At 45.4% G+C, this 20969-nt stretch overlaps 1 protein-coding gene across 1 annotated transcript in view; it reads right to left on the bottom strand.

Moving 5' to 3' along the window:
* Positions 1-20969, bottom strand: part of LOC140728289 (melanophilin-like) — a 265392-nt gene that overhangs the window by 132674 nt on the left and 111749 nt on the right. The gene's annotated exons all lie outside the window — the stretch shown is intronic.

The raw sequence follows: 20969 nt of genomic DNA, 5'->3' as shown, positions 1-20969 counted from the left end.
ACATCACAATCATCACGAAGGCAACCTATTTCCAAATCTGTAAGATTGCCTCATTCCAGTCCTGCCTTGACCCAAACATCGTTGAATGTCCAATTCATGCTTACACTCAGTCATGGGGAACCAAGCTCCTATTTCAACAAACCTTAGATCAATCAACACACTGGTGCCTGTGATTCAGACCAGATCCTCTGAGCAAAGATTTCCCTTTCAATTCATTCCTCATACATAATCTCCTCCAGTCACACACATAACCTTCCAGGATCTCTGTGCTACATCATTCTGACCTCCAGCTCATCCCAAAATTTAATCACTCCAGCACTGTGGCAAATGCATTCAGCTGGAATACCAAATTAATACCATTTTGCAACCATATCTTTATTCATTGAGGAATTTCCTAAAATTTATGAGTTTCATAACAAAGGGAGTTGAATATAGGAGTAAAGAGGTCCTTCTGCAGTTGTACAGGGCCCTGATGAGACCACACCTGGAGTGTTGTGTTCAGTTTTGGTCTCCAAATTTGAGGAAGGACATTCTTGCTACTGAGGGAGTGCAGCATAGATTCATGAGGTTAATTCCCAGGATGGTGGGACTGTCGTATGTTGAAAGATTGGAGTGACTGGGCTTGTATACACCGGAATTTAGAAGGATGAGAGGGGATCTGATTGAAACATGTAAGATTATTAAGGGATTGGACACGCGAGAGGCAGGAAACATGTTCCCGATTAAGAGGTACAAAAAAGCTGGATGAACTCAGCAGGTTGGGCAGCATCTGTTGAAAGAAGCAGTCAACGTTTTGGGTCGAGACCCTTTGTCAGGACTAAAGAAGGAGGGGGCAGGGGCCCTATAAAGAAGGTGGGGGGAGGGTGGAAAACCAGTCAGAGGAAAGATCAAGGGGTGGGGGAGGGGAAGCAGGGAGGGGATAGGCAGGAGAGGTGAAGAAGGAATCTAAGGGGAAAGCACTATGGGTAGTAGAAGAAGGCAAAGCCATTAGAGGTGATAGGCAGCTAGAAGAGGAGACAGAGTGAAGGTGGGATGGGGGAAGGAAGAGGGAGGGAATTACCAGAAGTTGGAGAATTTGATGTTCATGGTTCCCGTGTTCCTGATGTTGGGGGAGTCCAGAACCAGAGGCCGCAGTATAAGAATCAGGGGTAGACCATTTGGAACGGAGTTGAGGAAAAACCTTTCCACCCAAAGAGTTGTGGATCTATGGAATGCTCTGCCTCAGAAGGCAGTGGAGGCCAATTCTCTGGATGCTTTTAAGAAAGAATTAAATAAAGCTCTTAAAGATAGCGGAGTCAAGGGATATGGGGAGAAGGCAGGAATGGGGACTAATTGTGGATGATCAGCCATGATCATAGTGAATGGCGGTGCTGACTCGAAGGGCTGAATGGCCTACTCTTCCACCTATTGTCTATTATCTATATAAAATCTATCCACCCGAGGGTGCCCTAATACCTTAATATCTTCTTCGAGAGCATAGAATGACTCCTTGCTTGGTAAAGCATTTGCATAGACTCCTCCTTCTTTCCTTTCTCCCATGGTCCAGTTTCCTCTCCTATCAGATCACTTTGTCTCTAGCCATATGGCTATTACAGTACTTTGTTTCCAGTCCTGAAGAAGGGTCTTGACCCAAAATGTCAACTGTTTATTCATTTCCATGGATGCTACCTGTTCTGCAAAGTTCCTTCAGCACTTTGTGTGTGTTAGCCTTGTGATGCCTTGATGTATTAATATGATATTATGCTAATATTATAGAGGCAAGTGTGCTATGAGCTCTTCGAGCTTGTGTGGCAAGCCAGACAGTGTAGGGCTCTGAGGTTTTTAGAGCAACTGAATTGTTTAATTGTTTTTTAATGAGAGTTGCTAAGCGTTTAGAGTTCTTGTGTTCTTTCTCACGTGACTCACTGTTTGTAACGTGGTCTCCTGGTCCCTTCTGTTTAAACTTGTTAAGATTATTTTGATAGATTCAGGGATTCCAAGGATGCCTGATTAGCACTAATCTTGGGATCCTAGTTTTGAGCATGTTATGTCTTCCAGTGTTACTTCGCCAAGCCATTAACATTCTGTTGGAATTCATATGAATAAACACTGGTTGCCTTCTCTACATCAGAGTCTGTCTTTCCTCTACATTTGGGTTCCAACATTGCCAGCACACATCATGACATCGAGTGTCCCTCGTCAGCATTCCAAGTATCTCAAGTCCACATTCTGAACTTTTCTTGCCTATGTTCTGAGAGTCTCACATCCACATTCTGAGTCCAAGTTCCAAGCTTCTCCAGTTTATGCTTTAGGTCTTTTCCAAGTCTCAAGGTTTTTTCCGGGTCTAACTCTCCCAGGTCCAAGCATCTCCAGTCTACACGTCTCCAGTCTATGCATCCCTGGACTAAGCGTCCCTTGTCTATGTGTCCTTGGTTCTCAAGGTTGTCAAAGTTGCCAAGGTTTTCAAGGTCATCAAGGTTCTTAGATTCTCAAGCTCATCCGGGCTTCCCTTGGCCCTCCTGCTTTCCGAGGACTTCAGGGTTTCTAAGGTTCAATGTTTCCAATATTTATTCAATATTTCTAAGGTTTATTCAATTTTTGTGAGGTTTTCCAAGTCCCTCCTGAGGTTTTCCCAGTATCTCGAGGTTCCCAAGGCTCTCACAGTTTCCCCAGGATCCTCTCTAGTTCCCTAGGTTTCTATCAAGTCATCCCGTGATCTTGAATTTTTAGGTCTCCTTGGGCCGTCAGGTGCTGGCCATAGGGAGAGGGGGTACTGTAATGAGCTCTTTAGGCTTGTGTGGGGAGGTGGAGCCCCTGTTTTTAAGAGCACCCGAATTGGTTAATTGTTTAATGAGAATCATTAATCCTTGTGTTTTTTCTCGAACAACTCAGTCTTTGTAATGCGGTCCCCTGGTACTTTCTGTTTAACTTGTTAAGTTTATTTTGATAGGCTCAGGGATTCTGTGTTGCATTATTTAAGCAGGTTCCTGCATAGAACTGATTGTGGGGTCCTAGTTTTGAGAATGTTACTTCTCACAGTCTTGCTCAGCTGAGCCTCCAATATTCTGTTGGAGTTCTAATGAAAAAACACTGGTCACTGTCTTAACGTTGTAGTCTCTTTTTCGTCTGCACTTGCCAGTGCACATGATGACACAGGTGTAACAGTTGAGTTAGGAATGTGATGTACAAAGGTGAATGAGCAACCGGAGATTGCTATAGATAGGGTAAATTAGAGGAGGGAATCTGATGTACGCATGAAAAATAAGGTGTGTGGTTCAAATTAGAGGTCAGAGTTGGAAATTTGATGTAAAGGCAACAGAGCGTATAAGGCCATGAGATCATAAGATATAGGAGCAGAATTAGGCCTTTTGGCCCATCGAGTCCACTCCAGCATTTCATCATGGCTGATCCATTTTCTCTCTCATTCCAAATCTCCTGCCTTCTCACCATGTCTCTTCATGCCCTGACTAATCAAGAACCTATCAAATTTTCCTTAAATATACCCAATGACTTTGTTGTAATGGAGCGTAGGGAGCGGACCCAAGAGCAGGACACAGGCACGGAGACTTGATACGGAGATGGACTTGGACATGAGTAGGATTCGGAGCCAAGATTTGGACTCGACTGGGACTCGGAGCCTTGACTTGGACTGGGACTGGGACTCGACAAAACAAAACGACAGACCACTCGCATCATGGCTCGGAGCAGCGGCAAACGGCCAGCAATACTCAGCTGGACAGAAGATGACAAAACCAAACAGGAGGGATCTTGACATGGAGAAGCTCATGAAGACGGTCCCTTATTCTTGGCGGCTCGGAAGGAGCATACCCGCACTGCTGAGGTGACGAACCAGCAGCGAGTAGATGTAAGCCGGAATTTTTATCCTGCCAGTTTGAATAAGGATCAGGTGCCCTAATCAAGGGAACCCCTGGAACACGGGGAAAAGGAAGTTAAACTGAAATGAGTAGTCAACGGACTGGACCATGACAGACTTGACCTCCACGGCCACCTGTGGCAACGAATTCTGCAGAATCACCACTCTCTGGCTAAAGAAATCTCTTCCCATCTCCATTCTATAAGGACACCCCTCTATTCTGTGGCTGTGTCCTCTGGTCTTAGACTACCCCACTACTGGAAACATCTTCTCCACATCTACTCTATTGAGGTCTTTCAACATTCGATAGGTTTCAATGAGGTCACCCATCATTCTTCTGAAATCCAGTGATTACAGGCCCAGAACCATCAAACACTCCTCATATGACAAGCCTTTCAATGCCAGAATCATTTTTGTAAGCCTCTTTTAAACCCTCTCCAACGTCAACACATCCTTTCTTAGATAAGCGACCCAAAACTGCTCACCCAATTGAGGCCTCACCAGTGTTTTATGAAGTCTCAACATTACATCCTTGCTTTTGTATTCTAGTCCTCTCTAAATGAATGCTAACATTGTATTTGCCTTCCTCACCACCAACTCAACCTGAAACATAACCTTTGGGGACTCCTACACAAGGACTCCCAAGTCCATTTGCAACTCAGATTTTTGAATTTTCCCTCCATTCAGAAAATAGTCTATACTTTTATTTCTTCTACCAAAGTGCATGACCATACACTTCCCAACACTGTATTGTATCTGCCAGTTCTCTGCCCATTCTCCTAATCTGTATAAGTCCTTCTGTAGCCTCTCTACTTGCTCAAAACTACTTGCCCCCCCCCCGAACAAAGATCTTAAGCCTTGTCCAATATAGATAGCTGTGTGGACCCTCATTAAGGGGAGATTATACTGTAGTCACATACCTTTTAAAGGCTAGGTCCCTGTTTATCCTCCATGCAAATTCAGCTGCCAATACCCAGTATCTGAACAGCAAGGTCCCCTTCCCTACTAAGGAGGAGTTACTTCCAACTAACAATGTAACTTTACACACTGCTCATTTATTTTTAGTGACACATGTTTAAATTTAGATAAAATTCATAAAATATATTTAAAATTCGGTCTTATAAAAGATTTTCAAAATATAGACAATTTCCAAAAGACAAAAGATTTCCAAAGCACAGGTACAATTCCTATAAGCTAAAAGCACATACCATCAAGTTGCAGGTGAATGAGTCATCCATCACAGAAATCAAAGGCAGAGGAATGGATCGAGTCACCCCATCTTTCTGTCATTCTTTACATCTTTCCTTGACCATTCCTAACAAGCCTGACTGCTCACTATCATTCATATTGCTTTTTGCTACATGGTGACTTCACACCCATGTGGGACTTTCTGTGTCACATTTGTCAGGCCAGGTAAATGCATTTTTTAAGTTGTGTAGTTAAACCAAAGTGGATCCCTTTGTTTTCTCTTGATTAAGAGGACCCTATTCTTTACTTGTTTATGAAAAGAGGCTGAGCAGGAAATATTGATTGGAAGTTTAACTTACTCAAAAAAAAACTCTCAGACCCCTGCAAGTGTCAACTGCTGTGTTAGAAAGCTGAGCTTGGCAAGAAAGTCTCTACCTCACTCAAGCCCTACACAGTAGATATTCATCACACTAAGAGGTGAAAATTTGAAGTAAAGAGGGTAAACGAGAGACACAAGAGGCTGCAGATGCTGAAATCTGGAGGAGATAAAATGAGCTGCTGGAGGTACTCAGGCAGCATCTGTGAGGGGAAATGGGCTTTCGATGTTTTGGGTTGAGTCCGTTCATCTGGACAGAAAGAGAAGAGGTGTAAAGCTGGGAGCAGTGGGACAGGGGCTTGCAAGCAGCAGGTGGATATATGCAAAGAGAAGTTGACTGGTAGACAGAGTTGGGTGGGGGTAGAAGCTCAGAGATGGTAAGCGGAGACAAAAGGGGCTGCGGATTAAAGAATTTGACAAGAAAAGAAAGTGGATCATTGAACCAGTGGGGTGAAGTTATACAGAACACAGTGGGAGGACTGTATGGTTGATGGGCAGATGAAGTAAGTGGAGGAGGGTAAAGAAACTATGTTCGGGGGGCACATGGGATGGGGGTTGTTTGCAAAGAAAGGCACATGTGAGAGGACTGGGGTGGATCAGAAGGAAAGAGAAAAGGGACAGAAGAGGAGCAGGTTATTTGAAATTGGAAAATTCAGTCTTCCAGCCACTCAGGTGGAATACGAGGTGCTGTTAGGCCTTGCTCTGGAAGAGGAGGAGGCTGAGCACAGACGGCTTGTTGTGAGTATGTGAAGGGGGAATTTAAATGGTTTCAACTGGGAGCACAAGATCTGAAAACATCAATAGGGTCTCTTTCTCGCCCCCATTTTATAGGCACTGCATGCATAGTGCCTCCAGCATTGTCAAAGACCCCTCCCATTCTTTGATCTCCTGCCATCAGGAACGTGAACTAGAACTGTCCAGCTATTAGACTTTGTAACATCCAGCACACATGTATACTCTATCTGAAAGCCCTACGAACCACATCCCACCTCCTCAACTCACACATGCACTCTCATCCTGCACTAGTTATTTTTCACCTTTTATTGCTGCTGTTTTACATATTTAAACTACTGTTCATTTTATTATAGCAGTGCTAGTGACATTATACTGTCTTACATAAATATGCACCTCCTACTTTATGTCAACCTGTGCTAATTTTATTTTGTAACTGTATGTGCTGATCCTAACTCCAGGTGCAGTGTGTGACTATATGTACTGTGTTTTGCACCTTGGCCTGGGAAACAAAGTTTTATTTAATGGCGTATATGTGTATGGTTGATTGTCAATGAACTTGAACTTGAACTTGAAGATGCCCACTTTGGAAAGAGGGGAAGGTGCACCAGATAGTGTTGTCTAGTCTGCATTTGGTCTCTCTGATACAGAGGAGACCAAGTCAAGAGCACTGAATGCAATGAGCAAGGTTGAATGAGGTGCATGTGAATCTCTGTCACACCTGGAAGGGTTCTTCAGGTCCCCTGGATAGAGGTGAGGGAGGAGCTGTAGGGACAGACATTATATCTCCTACAGTTGTAGGAAACAGTGGCTGGGGAGCAGGAAGGATGAGCAAACCAGAGAGTCACTGAGAGGTACTCCCTGTGGGTGTTGGCACGTGGCCAAGTGGTTAACGCATTCATCTAGTTATCTGAAGGTCACTAGTTCGAGTCTTGGGTGAGGCTTGCATGTGTGTCCTTGAGCAAGGCACTTCACCACACATTGCTCTGCGACGACACCGGTGCCAAGCTGTATGGGTCCTAATGCCCTTCCCTTGGACAACATCAGTGGCGTGGAGAGGGGAGACTTACAGCATGGGCAACTGCCGGTCTCCCATAAAAAAAACCTTGCCCAGGCTTGCGCCCTGGAAACTTTCCGAGGTGGAAATCCATGGTCTCTCGAGACTAACGGAGGCCTGTGAAAAGTGAGGAAGGTGTGGGGAGAGGAAGATGTGCCTAGGAATCTGATCATGCTTCATCTGGCAAAAATGTCAAAGAACCAAGGGTCAAGGATCAAATTTATTCACTGTATACATTTACATGTATTAGGAACTTGCTGAGGTTATGTTGCCACAACATGCAACAAAAAAAAAACAAAATTCAACAATTATAATGAATAAAGAATTACATAAAAATAAAGTTAAAGGTTGACATATGGATATGAAATAAATGTGAATGCTGGTGCTATGAAAGGCAAGGACCAAGATGTTGTGTATTTAATATTTCAGTAATATTGTAAATATATTGTTTGATTAAGCATTCTTTTTTGTTCACATAAGTCATTATGGGTTATATGTAATAGTATGGGAATGGCATATGTCATCACACCACCACATCATTTCAGCGCACATCACTTAGAGTAAAAACAAAACTAAGACCCATTCTCATGGGCTCCCATCTTTATCTTGCAATTCGTTTTCTGTTTTGGAGCTACAGAATGTAACAGTGGTGATAAGGAAGTTTTAAATGAACCTGAGACAACTACCTACCCGTTGAAGAGCAACAAGACATTCAAGTTAAAAAGACAGTGACTGCACGTGTTCTTTGGAAGGAACAGACACAATCAAGTTTAAAAAATTGCAGAAAATGGACATTGTTCATGGGTTCATGAACAATAAGTATCAGGTAATAATAATCATAAATTTAAGAAAAGAGCAGGAATAGTTGGCTACGACAGGCAGATTGCTGTCTTTGATTGCACAAAAGATAAATGGATTTTAGATGGATTCAAGATGAAGCCACACTCAGGTTGGAGGAACAACACCTTATATACCGGCTGGGTAGTCTCCAACCTGATGGCATGAACATTGACTTCTCTAACTTAAGTTAATGCCCCTCCTCCCCTTCTTACCCCATCACTGATATATTTAATTGTTTGTTTTTTTCTCTCTCTCTGCCCATCACTCTGCCTGTTCTCCATCTCCCTCTGGTGCTCCCCTCCCCCTTTCTTTCTCCCTAGGCCTCCCGTCCCATGATCCTTTCCCTTCTCCAGCTCTGTATCACTTTTGCCAATCATCTTTCCAGCTCTTAGCTTCATCCCACCCCCTCCGGTCTTCTCCTATCATTTCACATTTCCCCCTCCCCCTCCTACTTTCAAATCTCTTAGTATCTTTCCTTTCAGTTAGTCCTGGCGAAGGGTCTCGGCCCGAAACGTCGACAGTGCTTCTCCTTATAGATGCTGCCTGGCCTGCTGTGTTCCACGAGCATTTTGTGTGTGTTGAATGGATTTTATATACTGAGAGTATATGAGCAGTATTTTGAATAAACAAGATAGCCAATGAGAAGTGAGTGCCAATTTTGCTGAGCACATTAGAGTGAAAGTAATATAGTTTGCTTCTAAGTTTAACTACTCCAACCAAACCAGCCAAAATAAGCATTGCTGCTATTGTGAAAGTAATGCAGGAACACTTGGAACAGAAACCATTGTTGATTGCAGAACACTTTGGATTTCATAAGCAGAATCGAAAGAAAGGGGAGTGTATTTCAGCATTGAAGAGATTGTCAGAGCATTGTCAGTTAAGTAATGGGCTTAATGATGCACTGAAAGATTGGTCTGTCGAATCTTGAAAGAAAGGATTCAAAATTGGCTTCTAACTGAAGCACAACTCAAAAGACCAGTTGAAATTGCTGCATCAATGGATGCAATTGAGTTGCAGTCAGGAAAGAAAGTGATTGTTAACAAAATTGCAATGTCTGAACAGAAACCAGCCTGGCCGAACAAATTGTGTTACCGTTGTGGCAGGGGCACATACACAAGACCAATGCTGATGTAAAGGCAAAATTTGCAGAAAATGCAACAAAGTGGAACACATATAAAGAGCACGTTGAGCAGACAAAAATAAATGGACTGCACAGGGAAGAGAAAAAGATAAAAAGCCGAGTTGAAGTTTTGAAAAGAGCACTAATCTGCATACTGTTGATGAAAAATCTGATCATGATGAGAATGACACAAGACTGCGTAGCCTTGAGGTTTATAATATGGACACTAACAGTAGAAAAGCAATATGGCCTACACCAAAAGTGAACAGTAAATTAATTACAATGGAATTGGACACTGGCTTGGCTATTTCAATCAATCCACAGAAAGAGTTTGAACAGCAATTCCAAGATACTGAATTGAAGTCTGCAGATATCCAACTAAGAATTTAGAATAGAGAAAAAATAACTTCTGTGTGAATGACATTTGTTACAGTGAAGTACAACAACGAACAAGCCACATTAGGCTTGTATGTGGTAAAAACAAGAGGGACAGCATTGTGGGAACCTGAGTGGCTTAGAGAACTACATTTTGATTGGAGATGCATCCACAATTTGCATATCACATTGACTGCAATTGAGTCGACTGAAAGTGAATTAAGGAAAGTACTGGATGAAGCCACCATAGAGTTCAAGGATGGCATTGAAAAACAGAAGCATATCAAGGGTAACATACCAAGGCCACAAATTCTGCAAAGCCTGTCCGGTTTCTTATACCATCTGTGATAAAGTAGCCAGTGAGCTAGATCTCATGGAGACTGAAGGAATTCATTCCACCGTTGAGTGGAGCCCACGGTCAACGCCAGTAGTCCTAGTAGCCAAGATCAGTGGTACTGTCAGTATCTATGTGAGGTCACCATCAACCCAGTGATGAAGGAGGGTATCATTTTAAACCACTCTGGAGAAAAATATTTCAGCAAAGTGGACTTAGCTGTGACCTACCTACAAGTTGAAATAGTCCCAAGTGTTTCACAACATAAAAAGTCACAAAGGGCTTTATCACTATAATAGGCTTATTTTTGAGTCCCATCTGCATGTGCACTCTGTTAGAAAGCTATGGACTAGATACTGCAAGACTATCCAGGGACTAAGTGTTATCTGGATGACATCGTTGTTATTGGTGAGGATGACAAGGAACATCTTCAAAATCTCAAGACAGTGTTAAAGAGATTAGAAGATTATGGATTTAGAACACGATATAACAAGCGTGAATTATTTAATCCAAGAATCACTTATTGTGGCCACCCTGTTGTGGCACAAGATTTTCATAAGTGTGCTGAGAAAATTCAAGCAGTGGTGGATGCCCTAAGGGCAAAGGTCATGTCACAATTGAGGTCCTCTTTAGAACTTGTCGATTACTATAACAGATTTCTGCCAAACCTGACTAATGTGCTCCAGTTCTTGAATACATTAGTAACAGGTAGGGTAGAAATGGCAATGGACAAAGCAGTGTGAGGTGGTGTTCAAAACAGTTAGGGAAATGGTGAGGCAGACACTGTACTCACACATTATGACCCACACATCCAAAAGAAGGGTATTCTTCTTCTGTAATTGGGCAATCAACACCAGACGTGTGTGAAAGAGCTACTTTTTAGTCAGAGTGACAATCATGATTTTGAAGGCAGTTTCACAGAAGTTTTACTGAGTTGAGGAGTGACCAATCAGCAAGTGGCAGAGTGTAAAAAGAGCTATCTTTGAGTCAAGTCCATGTTCAAGATTTGAAAAAGCAAAGCTTCAAACCAGTTTTCTCTGAGTTGGACAATCCACATCAAGGGTGCCTGAAAAGAGCAAATTTTGAATCAGAGCAGTGATTGAGATTTTGAAGGCAGAGTTTTGTGGCCGTTTTTCTGAGTAGAGGAGCAAACAATCAACGAGAAGGACTTGTTAGAAAGGGCTAATATAAATAGTACAGGTGCAAGCAGAGCGGCCATTGTTGGAGCAGTCATTCTATTGCGTGTGCCAGTGTTTATAGTGGCTTTGGCTCATCAGCCTTAGGCGAGATCAGGTTTGGGTGAGGTACATTGTCATGTGAGTTACTCTCTCTCTATCCTTACTTGTTCATTCCTCATCGATTAGGGCATTGTAGTGGAGTGAGAATGGCTCCAAAGGCAGTATTTCGTACTCTGTGTGGGGTGTGGGAAGTCTGGGAGACCTTCAGACTCCCTGATAAACACATCTGCTCCAGGTGGACTGAGCTGCAGCTCCTGAGAGAACGTATTAAGGAACTGGAGCTGCAGCTCAACGATCTTTGACTCATACGGGAGAATGAGGAGGTTATAAGACAGGATCTACAGGGATTTACTCACCCTTAGGTTGCAGGAGACAGGTAACTGAATGACTGTCAGGAGCAGGAGGGGAAATGCACAGCCAGTGCAGAGTACACCTGTGGCCATTTCCCTCAATAGTAATGTACTGTATAACTTTAGATGCTGTTGAGGGGGAGACGGTGACCAGGTCTCAGGTACCGAGTCTGCTGCTGTGTGGCTCAGAAGAGCAGAGAGGTGAAGAGGATTGCAGTGTTGATAGGAGATTCCTTAGCCAGAGGAATGGAGATGAGGTTCTGTGGGAGAGATAGAGACATTCAGATGGTACTCTATGATGCCTTTCTGGTGCCAGGATCAGGGACGTCTCAGATTGGATCCGTGGCATTCTCAGGGGCAAGGCTGAGCAGCCAGAGGTCCTGGTGCATATTGGCACTGAAGACATAGGTAGACAAGGTGAGGTGGTCCTGAAGATAGATTTTAGGGAGCTAACAAGCAGGACCTCCAGGGTGGTAATCTCTGGATTGCTGCCTGTGCCACATGCCAGTGAAGGTAAGAATAGAATGATTTGTCATGACTGAGAAACTAGTGCAGGGGGCAACAGTTCACATTTATGGATCATTGGGATCTCTTCAGGGGAAGGTATGACCTATACAAAAGGGACCGGTTACACCTGAACCCGAGTGGGTCCAATGTCCTTGTGGGCAGGTTGGCTTGAGCTGTTCAGGTGTGTTAAGAAGGGGGATAAGAACTGGAATAATAGTGCTGAAGATGAGGTAGTTCATTTACAAACAGGCAATAGGTAGTGAGACTCCTAGCGAGGAGAGGCAAAATTGCAGTCAACGGGATGAGTTGTAACGTGAAAGGTGGACAAAATTGAAAGGGTGTATATAGGACCATAGGTCTTATATTTAAATATGCGCAGCATACAGAATAAGGTAGATGAATTTGTAGCACAGTTACAGACTGGCAAATATGATGTTGTAGGCATCATTGAATCATGGCTGAAAAAAAGATTATAGCTTGGAGCTTCATGTCTAAGGATACACATTGTATTGAAAGGACAGGCAGGGAGGCAAAGGGGTTGGCATTGCTCTGTTGGTAAAAAAAATGAAGTAAAATCATTAGAAAGAGGTGATATATGGTCAGAAGTTTGAATCATTGTGGATAGAGCTAAGGAACTGCAAGCGTAAAAGGACACTAACGTGAGTTACATACAGACCCACAAATGTAGTAAGAATGTGATCTACAAATTACAACAGAAGATAGAAAATGCATATCAAAAGGGCAAAGTTACAATAGGTATGAGGACTTCAATATGCAGGTATATTGGGAAAATTAGGTTGGTGTGGGATTCCAAAGGATGGAATTTCTAGAATGCCGATGAGATGGCTTTTTAGAGCAGCTCATGGTCGAGCCTGCTATGGAATCAACTATTCTGGATTGGGTGTTGTACCATGAACCAGAATTGATTAGAAAGCTTATGGTTGTCAGCATGGTTTTCTCAAAGAAAAATCTTGCTTGACAAATCTGTTGGAATTCTTTGAAGAGATAACAAACAGGATAGACAAAGGAGAATTGGTTGCTGCTGTATATTTGGATTTTCAGAAAGCCTTTGACAAGGTGACACACATGAAGCTGCTTAACAATATATGAGCCCACTGTATTACAGGAAAGATTCAAGCATGAATAAAGCAGTGGCTGATTGGCAGGAAGCAAAGAGTGGGTAAGAAGGAAGACTTTTCTGGTTGGCTACCGGTGACTAGTGGTGCTTCACAGTGGTTTATGTTGGGACTAATTCTTTTTATGTCATGTCAATGATTTGGATGATGGAATTGATGGCTTTGTTGCAAAGTATGCCAATGATATGAAGATCGGTTGAGGGGCAGATAGTTTTGAGGAAGGAGAGAGGCTACAGAAGGACCTAGACAGATTAGGAGAATGAGCAAAGAACTGGCAGATGCAACACAGTGTTGGGAAGTGTTTGGTCATGCACTTTGGTGGAAGAAATGAAAGGATTAACTATTTTCTAAATGGTGAGAAAATACAAAAAGGGACTTGGGAGTGCTTATGCAGGATTCCCTAAAGGTTAACTTGCAGGTTGAGTCTGTGGTGAAGGCGGCAAATGCAATGATAGCTTCATTTCAAAAGGACTTTGATGACTCTGGGCCTGTATTCACTAGAATTTAGAAAGAATGAAGGGTGACCTCATTGAAACCTATCGAATGGGTAGATTCACATTGATAGAGTGAATGTGTTTTCTATAGTAGGAGAATCTAAGACCAGAGGACACAGCCTCAGAATAGAGGGGTATCCTTTTAGAATGGAAATGAGGAGGAATTTCTTTAGACAGAGGGTAGTGAATCTATGGAACATTGCCATAAGCAGCTGTGGAGGTCAAGTCTTTATGTATATTTAAAGCAGAGATGGATGGCTTCTTGAATGGTCAGGGCATGAAGGGGTACAGGAAGAAAGCAGGAGATGGGGACAGAGAGGAAAGTTTGATTAACCATGATGAAATGGCAGAGCAGACTATGGGCCAAATGGCCTAATTCTGCTCCTTTGTGTTATGGTATTCAGAGCTGTCAAAACCACTTCCTGCAGTCCCAAAGTCAATTCCTACAACCACCATGGAGGAGGCCCCAGAAACTCAAATTGTTTCACAGGCCCCAGAACCTGAGATTATTTCACAGGCATAAGTCTCACTGTCAAAGAGAGCAATCCTCCTTTGCAGGAAAGATGTTATTCTACAAGAGTAAGAATATAAGTTGAGATGCATTCTATATTGAGTTGAAGTTTATAGCTATGCAGGTAGGAGTTTTGTGGATTTAATATTTCTAATATTTGAGTGAAATTGTAAATATATTGTTTGATTAAGCACTCTTTGTTTAAATAATTCATTACGGATTATATGTAATAGTATCTGATTGGCATACATCATCACGTTCCATTCTGAGGCCCCAGAACTGATCACAATACTCCTAGTGCAGTCTGACCAATGCCTTTTAAATCCTTGCTTTTATATTCTAGTCCTCTAGAAATGAATTCTAACATTGCATTTCACTTCCTTACCAGAGACTCAACCTGCAAGTTAATCTTTAGGGAATCCTGCAGAAAGACTCCCAAGTATCTTCACTCCTTGGTGCACCATCAATAACTCTCTGAGACGTGAGGCGAGATATCGGCTTTTATTGGCTGGAAGAAAGAACAAGCAACCACCACACTGCATCCTGGAGACTGAGGCCAGGGCGGTGTCTCCAATCACCTTTATACCAGGGTCTGTGGGAGGAGCCAAGGTCAGTAGGAGGAGCCACAAGAGCAGTCAGCGGGGGGGGGGGGGGGGTGTCCAGACAATTATATGTAGTTCACCACACTCCTCAGTGTTTTGAATTTTCTTCCTGCTCAGAAAATAGTCTATGTCTTTATTCGTTCTATGAAAGTGCATGACCATACATTTCACCACATTATTTTCCATTTGCCACTTCTTTGTCCATACTTTTCATCTGTCTAAGTTTCCTGAATCACTGAGTGTGTGCTTTCAGGCTTCTGTACCTCCTACCTGATGGTAGCAATGAGAAGAGGGCATGCCCTGGGTAATGGTGGTCCTTAATGATTAATTGAGGCATTGCTCTTTGAAGAAGTCCTGGATACTATGGAGGTTAGTGCCCGTGATGGAGCTGACTGAGTTTACAGCACATACTTTGATCCTCTGCAGTAGCCACGGCCCACCCCCATACCAGATAGCTGTGCAGCTATTTAGAATGCTCTCCACAGTACATCCATAGAAATTTGCAAGTGTTTTCAGTGACATAGCAAATCTCCTCAAACTCCTAATAAAATATAGCCGCTGTCTTGCCTTCTTATAGCCGCATCAATATATTGTATCCAGGTTAGGTCCTCAAAGATGTTGATATCCAGGAACTTGAAATTGCTCACTCTTTCCACTTCTGATCCCTCTGAGAACTAGCTTGTGTTTGCTTGACTTACCCTTTCTGAAGTCCACAATCAGTTCCTTGACCTCACTGACACTGAGAGATAGGTTTTTGCTGTGACACCACTCAACTAACTTGAATATTCTGCTTCTGCATGCCTTCTTGTCATTCTGCCAGCAATAGTTGTATTGTTAGCAAATTTAAAAATGGCATTTGAGCCGTGTGCAGCAACATAATCATGGGTGCAGAGAGATTAGAGCAGTGGTCTGAACACACATCGGTGAGGTGTGCCTGTGTTGATTGCCAGTGAGGTGGAGATGTTTTTTCTAATCTGCACAGACTGAGATATTTTGGTTAGGAAGTTGAGGATCCAGTTGCAGAGGCCCATGTTCAATCAGAACTGTAGGAATGATTGTGCTAAACGATGAGCTGTACTCAACATGCAGCATCCTTACATCAAATCAAGTTTAATTATCATTCAAACCATATATAGATACAGCTGAATGAGACAAAGTACAAACCATTCAAAATAATGAGTAACATAACTCAAAATGGTGAGCAAAGGTGCATATTCACTCAGAAAGCAAAAATATATATATAATTCAAGGCCCTGAATGACAATGTCCAGGAATTGATGGCATAGGTTCCCCGCAGTCCAGCCTATTATTTCGCCTCTTGAACACGGGAGGGTAGTAGAAACGGGAGAGGCCAGGTCCCAGCCGAGGGCATACAAGTCTTTCACATGGTCTGCAGCAGCAGGCAAGCCCAGGGCTTGAGACCTAGTCCTTGCTATGACCATGGCTACACAGTTCTTATGTCATCTATCCTGCCAACAGATAAGGGTAACATGCTTGCAGCAATTTACAGTATCACTGTCCAGCAGAGTCTTGCAATCGTAAGTGAAATATCTGAGACAATTGCCCACGGTTACGCTGCACCAACTTCTGAGTAGCAGGCAGCAACACGGTCTGTACCCAAACTGGCTCCTCTGACATCTTGGCAGGCTCCTCTGATATCCCGACATGCTCCTCTGATATCCCGACTGTCTTCTTTTCCAACATCCTGGTAGGCCCCTTCAATACCTCAGCTGGCTCCTTCTCCATCATCATGGCTGGTCCCTTCGACACCTTGGCCAGCTTCGCTGCCGACACCAGTCCAGATACTCTGATCAATGACCATCGGTGGACCAGTTACCGGTTACAAATTCCAAAGAGAAACAAGGAATGACACGACATTGTCAAAAGTCTATGAAATCACTTGCTCATGTAACCCTATGTTTCCGGAGTTCTGAGCAAGATGGGGCCAATTTGTTGGTATGCCAAAGAACAAGATGAAGAGTCTCGCCCAGAACTACAAGTAGTGGCTGGGAATAGATAAACACATTGAAGACCTGGCCAAAAGCTGTCCGAGATGTCAAAAATTTTGAAAAACTCCCCCACAGGTACTGTTTCACCCATGGGATGATTGTGTTCACCATGGCAAAGAGTACACATTGACTTTGCCAGGCCTCTCATAGACTCCACATTTCTGATTACTGTGGATGCTCATTTAAAATGGCCAGAGATTATACCAATGAAGTCAACCACCTCAGCAAAGGCTGTCTCCACTCTGAGGACTATCTTCACCAGAAATGGCTTACCAGAACAAATTGTGAGTGACAATGGATCACAATACATGTCAAAAAAAATCCAATTGTTTATGAAGAAAAATGGCATCAGACATTACAAGTCAGCTCCTCACCACCCAGCAATGAATGGGTTAGCTGAAACGTTCATCTAAACCTTCAAGAAGTCCATTAAAGCAGTGGACAAAGAGGATATTTCTCTTCAGCACCAGGTGGACTACTTGCTTTTTGTTTATTGGGACCCTGTTCAAGCAATGACAAATCAAACACCCTCAATGCTGTTAATGAGCAGGAATCTAAGGTCTCGCATAGACCTCCTGAAACAAGATCTTTGGAGGGAAGTACAGGATAAACAGTTCAGTCAGTTGCCAAATGAAGCAGCAAAAAACATCAAAATTGGACAGGAAGTCCTAGTGCATGATTACCGAAAAGACAGGTGGACACCCAGTAGGATAGCCACAAGAACTGGACCACTGATGTACACAGTAAATGTTGGAGATCAGACATGGAGACGTCATGTGGACCAGATACTGGATGCTCAACCGAAGAGAACACCTGAGTCGAATGCATCCAACAAGATGGACACATTATAGTCGCCATACTTACCTGTCAGTGATGATCATGTCACTCACAGCAATGTGACACTAAAAACCAAGAATGTTGTCTTAGTCAAGACACCTAGCAAACCTGATGCCACTCCACAGATCCAGAAGAGTGATGAGAATGATATCGTCGACAAGGCACCTGCCAAACCTGATTCCTTTCAACAGGTCCAGAGGTGCTATCCTGAAAGAAACAGAGTGCTGTAGCGATGTGCTACACACAGCGCTAAAATAACGACACGCAGTCGGTTAGTTCTATTGGAGACTAGTTTATGCAAACTTCACGGTGCTGGCATTTCTCCGGGCGGAAATGACATCAGAGGTGCATTACCAAAGTCTCCCCCTGCGTACTGGCTATTTGTGAGCCGGTTCGCCTGTGCAGAAAGTGGGTCGCCACATAACCCCCCCCCCCCCCCAGAACCGGTGATACACCCCCCAATGTCCACAGTCTGGATCAGTCTCTGTTTGGGAGGTCTGCCTCTGCGCCGCGGTGCCAGAACCTCGACCGGCTGTGCCAAGTCCACATGGGCTGGTTGGAGTCGGTCCACCGTGAAAACCTCCTCTTTCCCCCCCAATGTCCAGAACATACGTGGACCAGTTGTTGTTGATCACCTTGAATGGCCCCTCGTACGGCCGCTGTAGCGGTGCCTGGTGTCCACAAACACAAACTTCGTACAAACACAAACTTACAGTTTTGCAGGTCTTTGGGTACATGGGTTGGGGTCCGTCCATGCTGTGAAGTTGGTACGGGGGCCAGGTTGCCGAGCCTTTCGCATAGCCTGTCCAGGACTGCTGCGGGTTCTTCCTCTTGCCCCCTTGGGGTTGGTATGACCTCTCCCGGTACGGCCAGGGGTGCGCCGTACACCAACTCGGCCGACGAGGTGTACAGATCCTCTTTGGGCGCTGTACGAATTCCAAGCAGGACCCAGGGAAGCTCGTCCACCCAGTTAGGTCCTCTCAGGCAGGCCATGAGAGCCGCCTTCAAGTGACGGTGGAAGCGTTCCACCAGTCCGTCGACTGTGGGTGGTAGGCAGTAGTGTGGTGTAGCTGCATTCCCAACAGGCTGGCCACAGCCGACCACAGGCTGGAGGTGAACTGGGCACCTCTGTTGAAGGTAATGTGGGCCGATACCCCGAAGCATGCTACCCAGGTTGAGATCAGTGCTCGGGCGCAGGAATCGGCAGATGTGTCGGTGAGCGGGACTGCCTCTGGCCACCTCGTGAACCGGTCTACCATAGTTAGGAGGTACCGCGTTCCTCGGGACACTGGTAGGGGGCCCACGATATCCACATGAATGTGGTCGAACCTCCGGTGGGTGGGTTCAAACTGCTGCGGCGGGGCTTTAGTGTGCCGCTGCACCTTGGCTGTTTGGCACTGCACGCACGTTCTGGCCCATTCACTGACCTGCTTGTGAAGTCCGTGCCACGTGAACTTGCTGGAGACCAGCCGGACGGTTGTCCTGATAGATGGGTGCGCCAAACCGTGTATGGAGTTGAAAACTCTCCGCCTCCAGGCTGCCGGGACAATGGGGCGAGGTTGGCCGGTAGCGACGTCTTACAGGAGGGTCCTATCACCTGGGCCTATGAGAAAGTCCTGCAGCTGCAAACCTGAGACTGCAGTCCTGTAGCTGGGCATCTCGTTGTCTGCCTGCTGCGCCTCTGCCAGTGCTGCATAGTCCACCCCCAGGGACAGGGCCTGGACAGCTGGTCTGGGGCGTGCGTCCGCCACGACGTTGTCCTTCCCCGAGACATGCTGGATGTCCGTCGTGTACTCGGAGATGTAGGACAGATGTCGCTGCTGGCGAGCCGACCAGGGATCGGACACCTTCGTGAACACGAAGGTCAACAGTTTGTGGTCCGTGAACGCGGTGAACGGCCTGCCTTCTAAGAAGTACCTGAAATGCCGGATTGCCAGATACAGTGCCAACAGCTCCCGGTCGAAAGCACTGTACTTGAGTTCGGGTGGTCGTAGGTGCTTGCTGAAGAACACCAGGGGTTGCCAGTGCCCCTCGATGAGCTGCTCCAGCACCCCACCAACTGCTGTGTCGGATGCGTCCACCGTGAGGACAGTTGGAACGTCCGTTATGGGGTGCACCAGCATCGCGGCATCTGCCAAGGCTTCCTTGGCTTTAACGAAAGTGGCCGCAGCCTCCTTGACCCAAGTAATGTCCTTGCCTTTACCCGACATCAGTGTGTACAAAGGGCACATGATACGGGCTGCTGAGGGGAGGAAACGGTGGTAGAAGTTCACCATACCAACGAACTCCTGCAGGCCTTTGACCGTGTTGGGCCAGGCAAAGTGGCGGATCGCGTCTACCTTGGCGGGCAGAGGTATTGCCCCGTCTTTGGTAATCCTGTGGCCCAGGAAGTCGATGGTATCGAGACCGAACTGGCATTTGGCCGGGTTGATCATGAGGCCGAAATCACTCAGGCGGGAGTAGAGCTGGCGGAGGTGGGGCAGATGCTCCTGACGACAACTGCTGGCTATAAGGATGTTGTCCAAATAGATGAACGCAAAGTCCAGGTCGCGTCCCACTGCATCCATTAGCCGCTGGAACGTCTGTGCGGCATTCTTCAGGCCAAACGGCATTCGGAGGAACTCGAACAGGCCGAACGGGGTGATGAGTGCTGTTTTGGGGATGTCTTCAGGGTGCACCGGGATTTGATGGTATCCTTGGATGAGGTCTATTTTGGAAAATATTCAGGTTTGCTGCAAAGTCCTGTATGTGCGGCATGGGGTAGCGGTCTGGAGTGGTAGCCTCGTTCAGTCTGCGGTAGTCACCGCATGGTCTCCAACCCCCGGCTGCTTTGGGCACCATGTGCAGGGGTGAGGCCCATGGGCTGTCGGACCTCCGTACGATCCCCAATTCCTCCATCCTCTTGAACTCCTCCTTCGCCAGGCAGAGCTTTTCCGGGGGGAGCCTTCGTGCGCGGGTGTGGAGGGGTGGTCCCTTGGTCGGGATGTGGTGCTGAACCCCGTGTCTGGGCATGGCTGCCATGAACTGCGGTGCCAGAATCGATGGAAAGTCCGCCAGGATTCTGGTGAATTTGTTGTCCGACAGCGTGATGGAATCCAGGTGTGGGGCCGGCAACTTGGCTTCACCCAGGGAGAACGTCTGGAAAGTCTCGGCATGTACCAGTCTTTTCCCTTGCAAGTCGACCAGCAGGCTGAGAGCTCGCAAGAAGTCCGCCCCCAGGAGTGGTTGGGCCACGGTGGCCAGTGTGAAGTCCCACGTGAACCGGCTGGTGCCGAACTGCAGCTGCACTGTGCGGGTGCTGTCGGTCCGTATCGTGCTGCCGTTTGCGGCCCTCAGGGTGGGTCCTGGCTTCCTGTTGCGGGTGTTGTACCCCGTCGGGGGCAAGATGCTGATCTCCGCTCCAGTGTCGA

The sequence above is a fragment of the Hemitrygon akajei genome, chromosome 5, assembly GCF_048418815.1.
Source record: "Hemitrygon akajei chromosome 5, sHemAka1.3, whole genome shotgun sequence".
NCBI lineage: Eukaryota > Metazoa > Chordata > Chondrichthyes > Myliobatiformes > Dasyatidae > Hemitrygon > Hemitrygon akajei.
The sequence above is the reverse complement of the archived record's forward strand: the minus strand, read 5'-3'. Positions and strand labels throughout refer to the sequence as shown.